The sequence below is a fragment of the Pteropus vampyrus genome, unplaced genomic scaffold, assembly GCF_000151845.1.
Source record: "Pteropus vampyrus isolate Shadow unplaced genomic scaffold, Pvam_2.0 Scaffold65, whole genome shotgun sequence".
NCBI classification, from domain to species: Eukaryota; Metazoa; Chordata; class Mammalia; order Chiroptera; family Pteropodidae; genus Pteropus; species Pteropus vampyrus.
In genome coordinates, this window is record NW_011888846.1 from 3,436,144 (window position 1) to 3,457,346 (window position 21,203).

The 21,203-nt window shown below is 35.5% G+C and overlaps 1 protein-coding gene and 1 pseudogene across 1 annotated transcript in view; both read right to left on the reverse strand.

The window, feature by feature from the left end:
* RASAL2 (RAS protein activator like 2) overlaps positions 1–21,203 on the reverse strand; it is a 252,763-nt gene that overhangs the window by 187,258 nt on the left and 44,302 nt on the right. The gene's annotated exons all lie outside the window — the stretch shown is intronic.
* On the reverse strand, positions 10,433–10,551 carry LOC111740573 (annotated as a pseudogene).

Here is a 21,203-nt window from a genome sequence, read left to right on the forward strand (position 1 = left end):
GTCAATGGCCTAAATATGCCAATTAAAAAGCAGAGATTGTAAGAGAGGATCAAAACACAAGACCCAACTATATGTTGTATACGAGAAACCTTCTTTAAAGACTCAGGACCAGTTGATTTCAGGTCAAGATAGTAGAGTAGGTAAATGCTATGCTTGCTCCCTCTTGTGACCAAATTAAAATTACAACTAAAACTACAGAACAACCATCATTAAGAATCTCCTGAAGTCTGGCTGAACACAAGTCCTATAACTAAGGACACAAAGAAGAAGCCACCTCAAGACTGGTAGGAGGGACAAAGACACGGAACAGCCTGGTCCCACACTTGCATGTGGCAATTAAAACTTGAGAAGCTATCTCGGCTTCAGAGGTTCCCCCAGAGAGGCAGAGAAATCCCAGTCTCACACCAGGCACCCCGACTCACGGTATGAGGACCAAGAAGTCCCCACAAAATCTGGATTTGAAAACAGCAGACTGTGGCTGAGTGACACAGAGGGCTGCTGAAGTCCCTGGGGTCCCTCTTAAGGGGCCTAAACACGAGCTTACTCACTGTTCACTCTGAGCTCCAGTGCTGGGGAGGCAGCTTGAAGGTTGCCAGGGACATATGAGGATATATTGAGTTTTGGGGCTTAAAGGTGAAGGCGGGGGGCAGAGGGGCCAGCATTCTCCCAGACAGAAGTGCTGGTAGAATATATTCTTTCTTTGTTGAGCCCTCCCCACTCCTGGCATGCAGACACAGGTGGGCACCATATCCGAGTCTCCATCAATCTGGTTAACACTGGTTGCCTCGCCCTGGTGATTCCCTGAGATTCTGTCCCACCTAACTTGTGGACCCACCCAAGTTGCTTACAGTAGTTTTTCTATACAAATGGCCTGCCTTGGCTCAGGCTTTGGACTTTCCTAAAATCTCTCAAAGAATAAGCAGCATCTTGCCTCGGTGTACCCCATACTTCCTGCTAGCAGCCCCAAGCCCAGCACGAGTGGCAGCTGGCCTGGGTTCATGGCTTTGCCTCTCGAGGCACATCCAGCCTAGTGTGGGTAGTGGCCATCTGCGGATTGTTTGGTGGCTCATGCCAGGTGGCAGCGGGCAGGGCACAGGCTGAGGCTGAAGTTGGCCTATGGCAGGGCCTCTCCCAGGAGACTCTGGCCTGCACGCCCGGTGATCAGCTTCAAATGGAGCCAGCGCACTACCAGGGGTCGCATCTGAAGATGACACATCCAGAGGGCAAACTGAGCAGGCATGAGGGTTCTGCTAACATGAATTCTGTTCTGTAGGGTCAGCCCCTGCACAACAGCTCCTCCACTGTAGACAACTGCCAGTCCTCACAACAAATCAGCCCCTGGATCAATCCCTCCCACTAATGTGCAAACAGCAACCAAGGCGCAACTACAACAGAAGGGCACACACAGTCCATACAGGGGTCATACCTGAAGCACACAGCTCAGGTGACTGGGGAGACTGTTCTACTGGGCCCCATATGACACTCTACTAAGGCTAGGAGACACTGCAGCACTGATAGAAAACATAAAATAAAGATAGAAAACAAAGAAGAACAAGTCAGAAATGAAGAATACCGTAACTGAAATGAAGAATACATTAGAGGGAATCAAAAGTAGATTAATTAGATGAAGCAGAGACTCAAATCAGCGATTTAGAAAATAAAGTAGCAGAAAATACCAAATCAGAACAGCAACTAGAAAAAGAATCCAAAAAATTGAAGATAGCTTAAGGGGCCTCTGGGACAACATCAAACATACCAACTTCACATCATAGGGGTACCAGAAGAAGAGAGAAAGCGAGGAATTGAAAACCCATTTGAAGAAATAATGATGAAAAACTTCCCTAACCTGGTAAAGGAAATAGACATATAAGCCCAGGAAGTGCAGAGCCCCACATGAGCTGAACCCAAAGAGGCCTACGTCAAGATACAGCATAATTAAAATTCCAAAGGTTAAAGACAAAGAGAGAATCTTAAAAGCAGCAAGAGAAAAGCAATTAGTTACCTACAAGGAAGCTCTCATAAGACTGTCAGCTGATTTCTCAACAGAAACTTCGCAGGCCAGAAGGGACTGGCATGAAATAATCAAAGTGATGAAAAGAAAGGACCTACAACCAATATTTCTCTACCCAGCAAAGCTATCGCTAAGAATCAAAGAACAGATAAAGAGCTTTCCCAGAAAAGAAAAAGCTAAAGGAATTCATCAACACCAAACCAGTACTACAAGAAATGTTAGAGGGACAAGGAGGAGGAGGAGGGGGAGGAGGAGAAGGGGAAAGAGAGAGGGGAAGGAGGGGAGGAGGAGGAGGAGAATAAGGAGAAAAAAATATGAATAATAAAATGGCGATCATTACATATCTAGCAATGATTACTTTAAATGTAAATGGATTAAATGCTTCAATCAAAAAACGAAGGGTATCCGAATGGATAAGAATACGAGACCCTTACATATGCTGCCTACAAGACACTCACTTTAGATCTAAAGACATATACAGACTGAAAGTAAAGAGATGGAAAAAGATATTTTATGAAAACGGTAATGAAAAAAATGCTGGGGTAGCACTATTTATACCAGACGAAACAGACATTAAAACAAAGAAGGACCCAGTAATCCCACTTCTAGGTATTTATCTGAAGAAAGCTAAAACACTACTTCAAAGGGACATGTGCATCTATGTGTTAATTGCAGCATTATTTACAATGGCCAAAATATGAAGGCAGCCTGGGTGTCCATCAATGGATGAATGTATAAAGAAGAGGCGGTACATATATACAATAGAATATTACTCAGCTATAAAAAAAAAAAAAAAGAATGAGATCTTGCCATTTGCAACAACATGGATGGACCTAGAAGGTAGAGAAGAAAGCAAATGCCGTATGATTTCACTTACATGCAGAATCTAAAGAACAAAATAAACAAGCAAAACAAACGAACTCATAGATAAAGAGAACACTTTGTGGTTGCCAGATGAGAGAGAGGTGTGGGGTAGGTAAAAAAGGGGGAGGGATTAAGAAGTGCGAATTACAAAATAGTTATAAAATCGTCATGAAAATGTAAAGTATAGCATAAGGAATATAGCCAATAATATTGTAATAACTATGCATGGTGTCAGTTGGGTACTAGATTCATTGGGGTGATCACTTTCAGTTATGTAAATGTTTAGTCACTTTGTTGTATACCTGAAACTAATATAATACTGCCAATTGAAATTGAAAAATAAAATTATATATATATATATGTAAAGACACAAATATATTAAAAGGCATGGAAAAAGACATACCATGCTAAAACACATAACATACTAATCAAAGAAAGCCAAAGTAACTATATTAATTTCAGCAGAGCAGAATTCAGAGCAAGGAACATTATCTGGAATAGAGAAGGGCTTTACATAATGATAAAGGAGTCAGTTTCCCAAGAAAATACAAGAATCCTTAACGAGTATGCTCCTAATAGCAGAGCATCAAACTACATGAGGTAAAAACTGAGAGAGCTGCAAGGAGAAATAAATGAATCCACTATTATAAACTGGAGATTTCAATGGCACTTTATCAGAAATGGACAGATTTAACAGGCAGAAAATCAGTAATGACAGCTGAACTCAACCTGACACAATTCACATCTATAGATTACTTCATCCAACACCAGCAGAATACACATTCTTCTCAAACTCGCATGTAACGTTTACCAAGATAGATCACATTCTGGGCTATAAAACACACTTTAAATTAAAAGCCTAGAAATCGTACGATGTGTGCTCTCAGACCCCAGTGGAATTAAACTAGAAATCAATAACGAGAAGATAGCTGGAAAATCCCCAAATATGTGGAGATTAAACAACACAATTCTAAAAAACGCAGTAAGCAAAGAAGAAATCTCAAGAAAAATATTTTTAAAATGTGAACTAAATATAAGTGAAAGTAAAACTTATCAAAATCTGTGGGATGCAACAAAAGAAGTGCTTAGAGGAACACTGAATGCATGTATTAGTAAAGAAGAAAGATCTATAATCAATAATCTAAGCTTCCACCTAGGATATCAGAAAAATAAATTAAATCCAAACTGATTATGTCTAAATATAATCCTTATTATAACAATAAGACTCAAGTACTTCAAAATTATGATATTTAAATGGTCAGGTAGAAGACATACCGCAGTCAGCATGACTCAAGGAGAATGATAAAGATAAGGCAGATGGGTAAGAGACATCTAGTTCCAGGAAGAAAAGGTAACACCGAGCCAGGCCAGTCCTAGCACTGAGAGCCTAAGCTGCGCTGTTCTGGCAGGAGCTGAAAGACCTTCTGAAGTGTTTGGCCCCTGGAAATACAGGATTACCGATTATCTCTATTCATGGGGCTGAAATCCCTAAATCTCAAAGGGCCGTTAACAAATAGTACTGACATGAATCAACTAAAAGTAAAAAAATTCCCTCATATTTTTGCACTCGTGTTTGAAAGTATAGCCACATCATCAGGCAAATAAGGAATTTGTGATGACAGTCATACACTCAGTAAATTCCAGTGAGTTATAGTCTGGGTGATGGGAAGGAGCCCAAGCTCCTCTGCATCAGATTCTTCCTGTATTCTCAGTGAATCAGCCACCTTCTGGAATAAGAACAAAGGAACTGATACTCTGGATCAAAACAATGACAATTCCACCAAAAATGAGGAGCCCAGGCTAGATGATCACTTTCTAACTTTGATCTCATTTTCTCAATTGGTTCTCACAAGGGATTTTTCAAAATCCCATACATTTCATGAAAGTCCTCACATATTTGATGTCTTTTATGAGATTATTCTTCAAGCCTTTCTTTTACATATTATTATGTATTATTATGATAATGCTCCCAGGAATTACAACCAAAAATTTACCACATCACTCTTAAGTGGTATAGTTCACAGCTGGTGGCAATATTCTAAGATTATTTGTCGATATAGATGTCAACGTAATTCCTACATTTAAATCTCAATTTAAACTACAATTATAGTGTTGTCGACATTTTTTTCTGTCATCTAAAAATTAACAGTTTCCCTGCTTTTTTTTATTCTTGTTCTTATATGGTATATGTCCTACTGGGAAAAAAACTCAAACTATATTTCTCAAACTGTATCTACCTGCAAATGTGATGGGCCATGTCCTGTTAATGGTAGCCATGTGGACCACTGGTAAATGCCACGTTTCTACTGAACCCCACAGGGCAGGCAAACAGCCCACCAGCAGCGGCCAATCTTGCAAGTCCACATGATCAATTCTCTTTTATGTCATCGTCTCACCTGGTCCATCATGCTCTTCCCTACCCCCATCCCACCCCACCGAAAAGGCAGCAGGAGGTATGTTCCTTCACCCATCTGACAGCAAATAAACAGCATCTTACCCCACCACATAGTACCCAGCTGTGCTGGACTTCAAGAAAACTCAATAGAGAAAACTTATCCTTTCTAAGTAGATCATTTTTCAGTTATCATCAACACTGTAAAATGTTTCTTCACACTATGAGAGGTTTATTATCAGGTTCCCAGGAGGTGACATTTGCATGTAGTGGCCAAGTTCAATGAAGGACCAGGGGCTTTCTACCCATTCTTCAATCTTAATGTGCTCACTTCCCAGGCCAAATCTCAGGCATGTGAGTAATAACCTTAAATTTCTTCATTTCTTTCAACCATCCTTTCCCTCAGACAACCATCACCAGCATGCAGTTCTTCAGCTCCCCTGCTATATGTGCTAGGTGGCATGAGCATTTAGTAGGTCATAGAGCTCACATAGAAGAACCATAAAGACAGCAATTTGAAAATGCTGTTTTCACATCTGTTGTTATTTATGCTTGTTATGGTTAACTATATTATTTGTTGGGTGAATTCTTTTGTCATCCATTCATTCAACAAATATACTTATTGAATGCCTACTACTACCTTGTGATGAACTGAACCAGTTGAACATTTCCTCTGCTAGTTTTTGGTGATTTCCACAATTTTACAGGTCACTCCATTTTAGACATTCTTTTACAAAGTATAGACCATCTCAACATGTACTAGAATCCTAGAAATCTAGAAGAAAGGATTTCAGAAACTATATAGCACAGTACTTCCTCACTTTACAATTCATTATGAATATTAAGTGAGAAAGAGTTCAAAATACTGCTGAGGTAAAACCATTCCTTCGACTACTTCAACAGACATTTTGAAAGCATTTATTGTATTCTCGGAGTTGTGCTAAGGATTGGACATAAGTAACAATGCATTCTATATTGGCCCAGTGGCCTCACAGTTTGCTAAGACGGGTTGGTGAGTCCACATATATAAGTACATATGAAATATAGTGAGGACAAAATGGAAACCAGTCTGCTTGCCAGAAAACAACGGGATGAGAGAGTTCTTATTTTAGTTCTTGTTTTATACGTTGCAAAGATCTCTTACTTTGTGGCTCGACTTTTCCCTTTCTTTACAGTGCTACAGTTATTTTTTTTAAACATGTTTTTAGTGAGTATAAATGACCCCCAAATTTGCAAAGCAATAGATTTTTAGGCATTTATGATACCTTTGCCAACTATTCACTTATTTTTTTAAAAATCAATAAGAATGAGAACCACAACATGAGAAAAAACTTTTGAGCATTAAAGATTCAACTTTATTTCTTAAATTGAAAGCCTATCATGTTCTACAGTTTTATTTATTTTTTAATTCTCATAGCACTCTCTGAGGTAGGTATTATTCTCATTTTATAGATGAAGAAAACGAGGCTCACTCCCAAAAGCGACACAATAAACACTGAAGCACCAGTTTTAAGTGGTACAGCAACACTAAGCAAGAGGCAGAGCAATAATTCAAACTCAAGCCTAGTAACTTTGAACCCCTGTAATAATCCATATTGCATATTATTGAAAACATCACTTACAATTAGCTGTTCAAATATAGTTAATTAAATAGTAAATATTTAATGACCTTTACTATAGGGAAAGTAGTATATTGACTGCTGGCAAATGAGAAGTGGCCTGGATTGTAGGCTAGGATATGAGCATTAAAATTAAAAAAAAAAAAAAAAAAAAAAGGAAGTCTAGCTGGCCCCACCTACAACTGTCTAGTTAACTGTCCCTAAGCAAGTCACTTAATATCTCTTAGCCTTATCTCACTCAAACGAAAAATGGACCACGGTGGAACTGCATCGTGTCTGTGTATCTGCGGGGTGTGAAATGGGAGCAGGAGCAAGTCAGGTTTTAAAGTAGATAATTAAAGCTAAAATTGGTAGAGTCAAAATTATCCTTGAAAATTCTTAAATCAAACCACAGTATCAGAAGTACCACCTCTTACAGTGTCCTCCGCAACTATTTTTATTTTTGTTTTTATTTTTCATCATTTGGACACGGCAGATAGAGCTGCGGAAAAATACCCGGTAGGCATGTTAAACCAAAAATATCTACATTTAAACTTTAAAATCATCCTTTGCGTCAAATGCTTTCAGTTAAATGTGTTTATGTCTCATGTACGTATGAGGCAATGTAAGCTGTTACTCCCAAAGAAGCAAAGAGTAGGTCCCTCTCAAAGAGGACATTTAAATAGAAGCAGAGAAGTTATGTAACAAGTACCTGTGTTAGCTGCTGACATGATAGTGATGGAGACAGAGGTAGAGGTAGAGGTAGATCCAGAGACAAGAAAAAAATGTTAAAGGGTAAGGAATTTCCAAACAGAATTAAGTTTTATGAAGTGTCTTCGGTTTTCCAGTGCAGTGCTGATTATTTGATTCTGATTCTTTTAAATATAGAGGACTCATAAAATTACAAGCGAAAGTTGTTTATTTTGCTGTTGTAAGACTTTTCCAACAAATAAGGTCCTAATCAGGAAAAAAAAAGGTCAGAAAAGAGAGTTTGTGGCATTTATTGTGGTTCTTAACATTCGCTTAATACGTGACCTGTGCTTATCCGATGAACTATATTAAAGAGCATTATACAGCTGGCAGGTAGGATTAAGATAAACAGAAGAGTATCAGTCAATGTTTGTGAAAGAGAAACAATAAAGGTAGCCGCCACATGCAACCAACCACACAGATTTATGTCACGGCAGAATAAAATGAAATTGTTGGGATGAGTGCCCTCGAATATAATACAGATTTAAATATATTTTTTTTCATTGCTTCCTGTTTAGCTATAGAAATCTGACTCCACTAAGGGCCTTTATTCCTTTAAAAAATAATTTCTCTGATTCTCAAGTTGTGACTCAGTCTGGCTGTTTCTATCTGCCTTCTGCCAGGGATCGGCTTCTCTGTGGGAACTGGAAATGTGTGCATACCCAAGAAGTGATGCAAGATCTGAACTTTCCCCAAGGGCAATGCCAGCATCCTAGGACTTCAGACTTCTGTACTTCTTGTCACTCCTAAACCAGTCTCTTGGGGATAGAATACAAAGAAAATAGTTGAGCAGCCTTAGAGGGGAAAGCGCTTAAAATTATACATTCGTTTGCCTACTTCATTATATATTCAAGACAGAAGACTATATACCTCCAAATTCCTTACCATTTTCATATCCTGTAGATTCATTTCTACCTATGGAAGCTAAATTTGTCCATTTACTGATAGGCTGCTTAAGCTAGGTCAATATTATCTATCTATATATTCATCTATCCATCTCTGAATTATTGGTTTTATTAAAGAAAATATTAAATCAAATTCAATTCAGTATAGATGTATCATTTATAACAGCTGTCCTCAACATATCTAGAAGAAACATTATGTTATGTACACTGAAAAACATAAACATAAATTTAAACAGAATGAGCTAAAAATATATCAATAGAAGTGTTAATGCTTTTTTAACTTGAACCCTAGTATCTTGTATACCCCCAGGGGTGTACACACCACACTTCTGAGACAACTGTTATAGACTATATTCACAGACAGAATTGTTTAATTTACTGGCTCAGTTACTGATCTATAGTGAGACTTTGAGACCACTGGTTTATGACATATTTGTGCCATTTATAAACTGAATATAACTATAACATACAGTGCAACAGAGATATTATGACCTTTATTGAAAAGTGAAAGAATTCTAAAGCTGCCAAGAAAAATGTATCAATTAAATTCTTAATTAAATTCATACTAAGTATGAACTTGAGATGGGATAAATTCTCTAGCTGACAATATGGTCTTTCCTTCTCCTATATGTAGTACTAGTACATATCATTAGTTCAAAAAATGACAGACAGATGTCAGTATTCCTACCAGTTCCTACAAAGTCCCATAACCACATTTTCAAAGTAACTCTACTACTGGACTAAGACTTAGTTATTACAGTCTCATACGACAATCAATTTTTATTCAAAATATTTGGGATTATACATACATACCAGTGAATGTAAGAACTATAATTATGGCTATTGCTGAAAGTCCCTTATTTATGTCATAATGATGTAGCCATATAATAGTGGTTCTGGAGAATATTATGAATCATTCATTTATAGTAACTCATGGTTGATAAATGTAGTTGAGGTCTGTGTAACTGCTCCAGATTTTGCAAAGGTACTATAAATCAACATTTAAAGTGGATGACAATAACTGCTATGGTTATTTGTCTTTATCTTGGATGCTTCTAACTACCATATGGGTTTCTTTTTTTAACAATTGGTGCCAGATAAATCACTGAATCAAAACAGAAGAAACATCTGAGGAACAGCACTCAATTCCCAATAACTTTTTAGGGGGGTATAAAATTGAGAAATTAGGTAGTTTTAGTGAGTCCTGTAGTTCTTCACTCTAAAACAATGCTATTTAGTACATGCTTAGGCTAATATACAGATACCTGTAAATACTGAGTGTAATTTACCTTCTAAATTATAATATTCCGTAGATGTTTATTGAATTACACATAGAATCAGAATGTAAGTTTAAGAACTTTACTATTTTTAGGTTTCATTTAAACATGGTTTTTTGATAGGAAATACTTTAAAGAATCTATGAAGTAAAATGACTTTAGTGGTAGACTTTGTGGTGACATAATTAATATTGTGCTAAAAATGAAACTACAGTCATCCATTTCCTCCTATGACCATCAACTGATACTGAACTTGCCTTTCTGCTATAAACAACTAGAAAACCAGACAAAGTATATAAAACAAGTTTTTTTCAGATATTAGAAAACAGGAAGCACAGGACTATGACCCCTAGGAGAAGAAAAACATATCAGATAAACCTTATGATAATCCTGGAGTTTAATCTGGAGGCATTTCTGAATTCTGGCACAGGGAGAGGGAACACAGGCAGAGCACAATAGTCTCACTGAATCTGAGAAGACAGAAGAGGGAGTTCAGGAAGATTGAGATGATGGAATTTGCAGGGTAAAGTACCAGAGAAAAGGAAATTACATAGAGAATGAGATCCAAAAATCTGCACAAGGATCCGTTTGAGTTATTCGTTACATAATTTATTTTATTTTATTTATTACTTTTTTATTTTTTATGCCTGGTCTTCCTACGTGGTCTCCCATCCAAGTATTAACCAGGCCTGACCCTGCTTAACTTCCGAGATCAGACGAGATCGGGCTTGTTCAGGGTGGCATGGCTGTAAACAGTTGCATAATTAAACTGTCTGTGTGTAGAATTAAATTTCATGACTGCTGGCAAAAAAAAAAAAAAAAAAAATAGGGGAAAATCCTCACCACTCACTCAGGACTGGAAGACATTTTGAAATTCCGCAAGTCAAAAAAGAGGAAATCTTGTTTAGTAGATAAAGGACATGCCTATATCTCCCAAAAGTTAGCTGGCACCAGGATGAAATTAACCCAAGAAATCCATCCAACAGGCTTTACATCAAGCCTCAAAACTAACAAGTTGATTCTAAAGAAACATAAACTCAGTCGTAATTAAAGGAAGACAACAAAAAGCACAACTTCAACAATATAAAAGTCACAATGTCCGAAATACAATAAAAAATTACTGCAGAGAAACTACCTTCTAGCTCATTCTATGAAACCAACATTACCCTAATACCAAAATCAGATAGACATTACAAGAAAGGAAAACTACAGAACAATCTCTAATAATCACAGACATAAAAATGCTCAACAATATATCGATAAATCAAATCCAACAATGTATGAAAAGAATTACACACCACAACAAAGTAGAACTGCAGGCATGCAAGCCTAGTTTAACATTTGAAAATCAATGAATGTAACCTAATATATAAACGAGATAAAGAAGAAAATGATATAACATCATCTGAAGACAAAAAAAAAAAACACGAAGATTTAAAAAAACCAACACTCACTCATGAATTTAAAAAAAGAAAACCCTCACCAAACTTCCTCAACTTCATAAGAACATCTACAAAAAAAATATAGCTGACATCATATTTAACAGTGAGAGACTGGACAGTTTCTCCCTAAGATGAGAAAAAAGGCAAGGCTTTCTCACCACTACCATTCAACTAAAAGTACTAACTAGTGCATTAAGACAAGAAAAGAAATAAAAGCTATCTAGTTGGAAAGGAAGAAATCAAACTACCTTTATTTGCAGATGACTGTCTATGGAGAAAAACAAAGAATCCACAAAAACATCTGGAACCAATAAGCAGGTATAGCAAGGTCACAGGACATAAAGTTAATAAATTTCTTCCCTATATATCAACATGGAACAATTGAAATAGAAAAAAAAAATTTAATACTATTTACAATAGCATCTCCCCTTCTCATCCCCTCAAAAAATACACACTTAGGCATAAATCTAACAAAATTTGTATAGAATCTGTATGCGAAAACTACCAAACAATGATGAAAGAAATCAAAGAAGATCTAAATAAATGAAAGGACACTCCATTTTCATGGACTGGAAGATTCATTATTAGAAAAATATCAATTCTCAAAACTTGATCTACATATTCAAAATAATCCCAATCAAATTCCTAGCAAGTTATTTTGTGGAAAAGAACAAACTGTTTCTAAAGTTTTTCTGAAATAGAAAAAGACTAAGAATAGCCAACATGATACTGAAAAGGAACAAAGATGGAGGATCACACTGCCAGATCTTAACACTTACTGTAAAGCTACAGAAATTGAAACACTGTGATATAGGCAAAAGAACAAATAGTTCAGTGGAACAGAACTGAGAGCCTGGAAACAGACTCACAGAGTTAACTGATTTTTGACAAAAGCAAAAAGGCAATTCAATGGAGAAAGAATATCTATCAGTAAATGATTCTAGAACATCGGATTGTGAATATGTAAAACCATGAACCTAGGCACAGATCAAATATCTTTCACAAAAATTAACTAAAAATAGAGCATAGACCTAAATGTAAAATGCAAAATTATGAAACTTCTAGAAGAAAAGAGGAAAAAATCTTACGTGACCTAAACTTTAATGTTGAGTTTTTAGGTACAACAAAAGCACACGATCTATGAAAGAAAAAAAATTGGTAAACAGAACTTTATTAATATTAAAAATGTCTGTTCTTCAAAAGACACTAAGAAAAATAAAGTCATGAATTTGGGGAAATATTTGTAAGACACATATCTGACAAAGGATTTGTACTCAAAATATACAAAAACCCTCAAATCCAAAGGTAAGAAAATGGTAAGAAAAAACCACCCAATTAAAATATGGGCAAAAGATCTGAACACCTTGGCAAATATACAGATAACAAATATACATATGAAAAGATGATCGACATCATCTGTCATTGGGAAAATTTAAATTAAAACAACAAGACACCACCATATACCTATTAAAATAGTTAAAATTCAAAAGAAGTGGCAAAAGCAATTGCTGGTGAAGATGCAGAGCAGCAAGAATTCTCATTCATTGCTGGTAATAATGAAAAATGGTACAAATGCTGTGAAATGCACTTTGGCAATTTCTTACAAAGCTAAACATAGTCTTACATAGCCATGCTCCCAAGTATTTGCACAGCTATTTTAAAACTTATGTCCACACAAAAACCTGCACGTGGATATTTACAGCAGCTTTATTTATAATCACCAAAAAACAAGAAACAATCAAAATGTCCTTCAATAGGTAGCAGCTACTCAATAGGCTATTCAACAAAAGAATGAGCTATCAAGCCACAAAGACATGGATGAATCTTAAATGCATATTATTAAATAAATGAAACCAGTTTGAGAATCCTATGTAATCTATGATTTCAATTTTATGATATTCTGGAAAAAGGCAAAAACTATAGAAATGGTAAATAGACCAGTAGTTGCCATGGGATTCACAGGGCAGGAGTGTTGAATAGGCAAAGCATAGGGAATTTTTTTAAGGCAGTAGAACTCTTCTGTGTAATACTGTAATGGTGGATATATGACATTATATGTTTGTCAAAACCCATAGAACTTTACAACACAAAAGAGTGCATATTAACAGATTAAGCATCTGGGAAGCCAGGGGATTCCAGGATTGAAGCAGAATGTGATAAACAACCTACCTCTAATATGAATGTGTGAAACAATCTTACTGGTGGTGGGAGGGAAAGCTGCTACCCTAAGTAACTTTGGAAATTAATGGAGTCTATAAGACTAAAAGTAAAAGAAATTACACATAAGCACTGTATTTTAATTGATTAAACCAATTTCCCACAGGGATCTGGATTAACAATTCTGAAACCTTCATAAGTGTATATTGGAATGAACGATTAAGTTAATGGGTGGCAGATTGTGGGGGCCAGGTTTCTCATTGTTGGAGTGGGAGTTTACCAATAAACCAGGGAAGGAAGGTAGAATAATCCGTCTGGTAATAGATAAAAGAGTTGGAGATGTCAGTATAAACTTATGTTTCAGCTTATAGACACAGATGGTTATATTTAGATTTATTCATATGTGTATATACACAGGTCAGTATACACACAATCCAAATATTACTCTATCAAGATCTATCAATATCAAAATCAAGGAAAGCCTGAGAAACTGTCACAGCTAAGAAGCATTTAAGGAGGTGTGATGACTAAATTTAATGTAGTATCCTGGATGGAATCCTGGAACAGAAAATGTACCTGAGTTAAAAACTAGGGAAATCTGAATAGAGTGTGAACTTCAGTTAATAATAATGTATCAACATGAGTTCATTACTTGTGACAAATGTACATTAGTAATGGAAGATGTTAATAATGGGGGGAAATAGGTGTGGGTGTATAGGAACTCTGTAGTAATTCCTCTATAAATCTAAAACTATCCTATCATTAAAAATTTATGGTAAAATAAATACATAAATATATCAGTCATAAAATCTGGTTCTTTGGGAAGATTAAAATGGAAAAACCTCTAATCAGCTTAATCAAGAAAAAAAGATACAAATTACTAATATCACAAACTGAATTGGGGACACCACTACAGGATCTAAAGACACTATAATGGTAAGGTAATATAAATAACATTATGCCATTAAATGCAACAATTTAGAAGGGAATAGATCTATTTCTTATCTGATATGAAAATTGGCCAGAAGAATTAAATTTCAGTGGTTTCTTCTCTCCAGCTTCAATTAGTATCTTTGGTTGTCAGCTATGGCTGTTTAAACACAGAGGAAAAAAATTTTTTTAAAATAAAGTACCTAGTCATGGTTGTTTTAATATTTTCCTGCATAAATATTTTAGATACTTCCATTTGCGAAACTAATTAAAAATTATGGTTAGGGTAGCAATGGCACCTTCTTTCGCCTCTTCTTCCAGTATCAAGGTTTTGGTACCAGAGTAGGAAAAGAAAATATTTTGCGACAGTGGGAAAAGAAAATATTTATTAAATGTGTTGTCTTTCTTGCTGTATGCTATTTGTTAAGCTAAGTTTTATACATTTTATGAAAGAAGCTAAATACTACTAAGATAACTCAGAACACGTCAGTAAAATATATGGCTTTTATGTGATTGGTTATAAACATATAGGAAAAGTTTTTAAACTGGCACCTTACATATTTTAAAACCACATATAACAAGATTTTGCTGTAGACAGAGCATCCAGATTAATAAATGTTTTATAATCAGCCTCTGAAAAAATTCAAGTGAATGAACAATCCTTCTAGATGTACTCTGAAACCCTCTCTCCCCTCTTGTTATTTATAACAAGCAATTTTATAAATGAATGCTGAAAGTACAATAGCATATCTGGCTTTCTTTCTCAGCCCCAGAGAACTATGGCTATTTTCTGTGGCATGAGAATAAGACTGATATTTATTATCTACATTAGCTACTTTGTTGGACTATTTTTGTATGCAGTGATGTGGTTATTGGTTGAAACTGGTGTGAATAGGAGTGGTGATAATATACCATCAGTTGCAGGAAGGGGCTGTCTGAACACAATCCCACATGAGATGTGGTAACCATTATTATCATTTCTGTATGCTGTGTGTCCTCCTGAGAGTGATAAAACCACAGCAGATTGCTGCCTATTTTGATAAAATTTGAGTTATCACTTTAGTAAGACTTGCTTTTCTTTTCCCATCTCCAAAATGGTCTGAATCAGTTGCTCTAAATTTTCAGTCTTAAAGCTCTTTTATTCCTCCTTCCCTCATCCCCCCTTCTCTTTACCATCTCTTTCCCTCTCTGTCTTCCAGGTCTTTCTGTCTTCCTCAAGTTAAAGAGACAGTACTTTTTTAAACAGAAAAGAAAAGGATAATTGTAGAGTACAGTCTTTAGAATCAGACTGCTGTGAGTGTAAATTTGGCTTTAGCGAAGGAAAGTAACCGTGTTTTCAGTGGCCTCAGTCACTGCTGTGCTAGAGCCTGCTCTTACCACTGGAGAGCCAGTGGTGCCCATCCATCCTCCCAAGTCCCTTTCAATAACTTCATCTGAAGTCAGCTGGTGCCTTAAAATCTGTCATATGGGCACATTTATACTACAGAAATCAGCAAATGCTACGAATTAGGACTTCATTTTTTTTGCCTGAGGAGCCAGTTATTAAACATTCACCAACACATCATTAGCCTCAGTTTCCACATTTCTCAAACAAAATAACACCAATCCTGAAAATATGTTGTAAGAATTTCAAATATAAGCAAAACACCTAGCAAAATAAAAGAGACATGAGAAACACTTAGTATGTGGCAAACAGCAACAGTGTTATGGTATTACAGAGTCTGGCTATATGAAAGTAGAGCATTTAAAAATCCTAATGAGCCATGAAATCAATAATGTAAAAGTATAATAAAGCAGTTGAATTTCATTTTAGTAGGGTTGTTGGGTCCTTTAGATTGATAAACGAAAAAAATTAGCACAGGATTCCATATAATACCCCTCAGTTAATGAGAACTTTATTTTCTGAATCTTCTCTAATTTTCCAGGTTCCCTTTTAATTATGATCTCCTCTGTTCAAGTTGTCAGCCACTACATACCATATAAGTACAGACTTTTTGAGCAGTGACTTGGAAGGATTCATAAAGCCACCAGATCTATAAGTATCATAAAGAGGAAGTCACAGATAGAGGAAATCTAGTAATATACCCAAGCATATAAAGAACTCTTAGCGGACTACCTATTCACCTTTTCTTCTGACAGCTGAACCCAGATTTTGGCTTCAACTGGAAAAAGAGCAACTTAGATTACGTGTGGCAAGCAATCTCAAAAACTATTATTTTCAACAAGAGATTTTTCCTTCTCATTGGAAACATACGAAAACAGATTTTTATAAGTATATATGAATATACATATGTATAAATGTGATAACCTCCTAAACAAAGAAGGGGAAGAGAAGAGTGTGACCAACGATCCTGGACTGTAACCCCAAATTCCAGGCCCTGTGTTGAGGCTTTCACAATTCATTTTATTGAAGCCTTCAGAAATCTGAGCAAAATCCTCTGCCTACAGTTTATGCTTAATACTGACTTGCAATGCTTCATTTACAAAGATCACTTGGAGGTCTCCAAAGTGTCGCAGAGTAAAAAATGTTTATGAACTTGTCTAGAAAGACACTGTTTTTCCTCCTTTCACTAAACAATAATTTTAACAATTTTTCTTTTTTACTTTAGGTCTTCATTTCAGATTATCATTGCATTATAAATATCACATAAATTATACTAAATTAAAATATTCTTTTTTTATTTTCAGTCTTTGTTTTAAGTGGTTAGTATCCACATTTCCCACTCAATCCTATATATTCTCTAATGTTGATTCATTACTTGTATTGAAGTTAAATTTTTATGGTACTCTAATGTCTAAATTAGATGAAATAATGCACTGGTGTTAAGAAGCCCTCAAATCCTTTTCTTATCACTGACACAAGTCGTGAGATTACTAACGTTCCTAAAGCCAAAACTCAATAAACAATGGGTAGCACAAAATCTGAAAACTAATCACAAAAGATAAATAACATGAGATTCAGGTTTTATCTATAAATACTTTGAAACTTTATGGAAATAATGAACATCAAGACTCGAAGTGTTTTTCCAGTCTAAAACATAATTGTAGTATACGGCATTACCCATTAGTAATTACAAAAAGCATTTACAGGATACTTGAGAATTAATCCTGCCCTGTGGTCGTTTAAATTAGTTGTTCGTGCTACAGCAGTGGGCCTGTTCCCTGCCTACCTCTATGGAATCATCTTACCTCACTCTCCATTTACCCTCCACACTCAGCATCGTTTGCTTTCTTTAGTTTTTCTGATACACTATCCTTCCTCATTCCACTGGGCCCTTCCAAAGCTGTTTCCTCAGACTAGAATGTTCTCCCAGTGACCCCTCCATTTTAAATTCCTGCTCAAATATCACTTCTTCTGAGCGGTCTTCCCTTATATCCTAGTGAAGGTCATGTTCCTTTCCTTGGTAGCACTTAGCAGTTTATATTTATACATTCACTGTCCGTGTAACTAACCAAATTTCAAGCTCCATGAGAGCAGGGAACCTGTCTATTCCTGCTCACCATTATAACCTCAGGATATAACATGGTCTCTGGCACATGGTAGGTGAATAAGTGAATAAGTGAATAAATGAATGAATGATATAGACAAATTACTACAATTAAGCTTCAAAATATATGAATCGACAGTAGATATAATTCAAGATCACAGTATAATTACTTTATTCCAAATAACGCTGATCTGGATACAGTTCTATCAAAACTAAAGATCATATTGAAGCCTATTGGTACCACTTGAATGTTTTTGCTTCCGCAGGTATAACTCAGGTGTTGTATTTTTTCCAATAGCATGGAAATTTTGAGTAATGCTCAAGCAGTATCATGTACTTTATATTCATGGCACTGTTGTTCTCTAAATTACTATTGATGTTACCCACTGTTTCTTTAAAAAACTAAAATATTCAGATAAAGGAAATACTGGAGAGAGCAAAATTTAGATTGGTTTTCTGTATAAAGGCCTACACCGATAGAATCCCCCAAACAGACCTTTAAAAATATGACTAATATATTTGGTTTCATAGTACATGGTTACCAACTCTCATAAGCTGGTACTGGCTGTCTAAAGCATATATTAAGAAAGATCCTGAAGCTGAGTCTACTCAGGGGAAAAAGAACTGTGAAGGATTATTAATGAAATGTCAGCCAGTGAAGCCTGGGAGAGTAGTGGCATCTGTGTAATGTTAAGTGACATGGATTTATTTTATTTATGAGAGAATTAAAAATGTTAAAGTATTTCGTGAGTGACATTAAAATGTGTTCATCTGACTGCATAACACACTAGACTAAATGCCAGTAGGAGAAAACAGCATAGGTAAAAGGAAAGTGTATTGAGAGGTGAAGGACAGCACATGGAGAGGCTGTGACGACCTAGATGACTGACTGTCTGGACAAAACGAGGCAAAAAGGCTTCAACTATGTAACTCGCTCTGACAGCTTTCTTGAACTTGTATGCTTTTTAGACAATGACTGTTTTCCACCATGAAAATATCACCTCGCTTTCTTTCTATGCCATGCGGAAATGGAAGGTTTTGACACAAAAAAGTTTTTAAACATCTGAACCAAATGGAAAAAAAAATTATCAAATATAAAGTGCTGTCACTATTCCTACTGTTGTTTGAAAAAGTGAAAGTTCAGAAATATCACATACCTTATCATCTTTAAAATGGAAGAAAAGTACTGAGCATGAACTACTTTCTAATAAAAATCAGAGTCATAACAGTCTAGCAAAATATACTGCATTAAATAATTTAGTTAGCATTAAATAATTATAGCTATCATTTATGTATAATTTATTTCAAAAGAATGCCAATTTTATATTTAAAGTAAATATAAAATGTGATAAAAATAAGGTAAAAAATAAATGTGTTTAAGTGGTAAGGGGACAGACACATGCTTTCGCATACATATGTGCTTGGGTACACATATTTCTGAATGGATACAATAGCAATAGTGGTTAACTCCTGGACTGAGGCCTAAGAAACTGGGGGGGTCTAGGGTAGGAAGTGAACTTCCTTTTTATCCTACACCCCTATAGGTGTTACGTTTTCCATACTCATACGTGACTTTTCTTTTAAAAAAGTTAATAAAAAATTTCAAATTTAAATGAATGAGATTAAATGAGAATAATCCATTTTTATAACTTAACTAAAAGGCAAAAAAAATACATGTTAAAATCATGGACGTGAAAGGAACCTAAGATCATTCTCTTGCATTTTATTAATGAGAAAACTGAAACAACAATTAAGAAAATTTTGTTCTCCCAAAGATAGTAGTCAAGACAGTGATATTAGCTCTAAAATCTAGACCCTTCTTATTGACAAAACATGCCCTGTACTACATTATTCTTACTATCTTATCTCACAGAAGTGTCGAAAGTTACACAAAACAGCAAAACTTTCCTAAAAGCTTCTTGCAACTCTAGGTGAGCAATATACAGCAATCAAGATTTGACAATAATTTTTACTGATTTGAAAACAGGCAACTCAGAAGCTGAACTCTGGCATGGATGATTATTTTTTAAAACAAGCTCAGGAAGGAGCTGAATTTAGCTCATGAAGGAACTAGCTGCTGCCTGCAATTGTCCTTGGAAAGTAAATGCCAAAGTCAAAGGGTTCATACATGAACCCTTTACACCGCTTAAATCCAGAGGCCGAACTAGGAAACTAATTAGCCTCTCGTTTATCTGTTCAAGACTTCTTGTCTGACCTAATTATAACTCATCTCCAACACAATCTAATCATTTAGGGAATTTGGTCTAGAAACAGTTTAATTTCATCTAACCTATGAAATTCATAATGTAGGTACCAACCTAGTAAGAGAAGTCCTCATTAACTCTTCTATTCCCATGATATCCTCACATGAAAGCATGTTAGGACATCATTCAGATTATGTTAGAAAAGTATGTACACCTTTTGTCCCAGCAAAAATTGATGAAAGCTTTTAGAATTTTCCAACTTAATATAGTGGAAACTGTATTACCAGGTAAACATTAACCTTAGATGGCAAATAAATCAAGTATTTAAAGAGAAGTTGAAGGATATTATTGACATTTTCCAAGATAAGAAAAAGATTATATGCTAATGCTTTTTTCATATCATACTCATTAGTTAGGGAACAAAGATTTTTCTTGAAACTTCTTGGAATAAGTAACAAGCAAAAGGAAGAAGCTGTAATCAACTAAGTAAAATCTGTCTTAATGTCACTGCATCTCTTAAAAGTAATTTTCATGGGATACAAACTACGGTCACACATATAGGAATAAAAGAAGGGAAGGTAAGTAGGGTTAAAGAGAAAATTCTCTCATTTAAAAATTTTTCAAATGTTAAACTTGATTACAATATAAAATATTTACTTTTTTTTTTTAAGTTTGCTTGATATAACTGATATCCTGAAAAGCTTTATCTGGTAATTAAAATTCTCCTGAAATGTGGCAGGATAAAGACTGGATGACAATATGTTAGCTTTTCTTCTGAGTTTTAATTCCATGGTTTCAAAAGATGTGAGTTTTTCAAAAATGGATTAAAAATGGATTTTAATCCCTCCTTCTTTTAGCCAAAAGAAAGTTGTGTGGACAAACAAACAGAGACTCATGGACATGGACAACAGATTAGTGGTTACCAGATGGTAGCGGGTGGGGGAGGAGAGGGGAGGTAGATGAGGTAAAAAGGGTCAAATATGTAGTGACAGAAAGAAATCTAACTACAGCAGTAAACAAACAATGCAGTGTGTGTGTGTGTGTGTGTGTGTGTGTGTGTGTGTGTATACCTTATTGCTAAATTGTACACCTGAAACTTACTGGATTTGGTTAGCCAATATCGCCATTAAAAAAAAAAAAGCACATAAAAAAATAAAAATAAAAAGCCTCAAAAAAAAAAGAAAG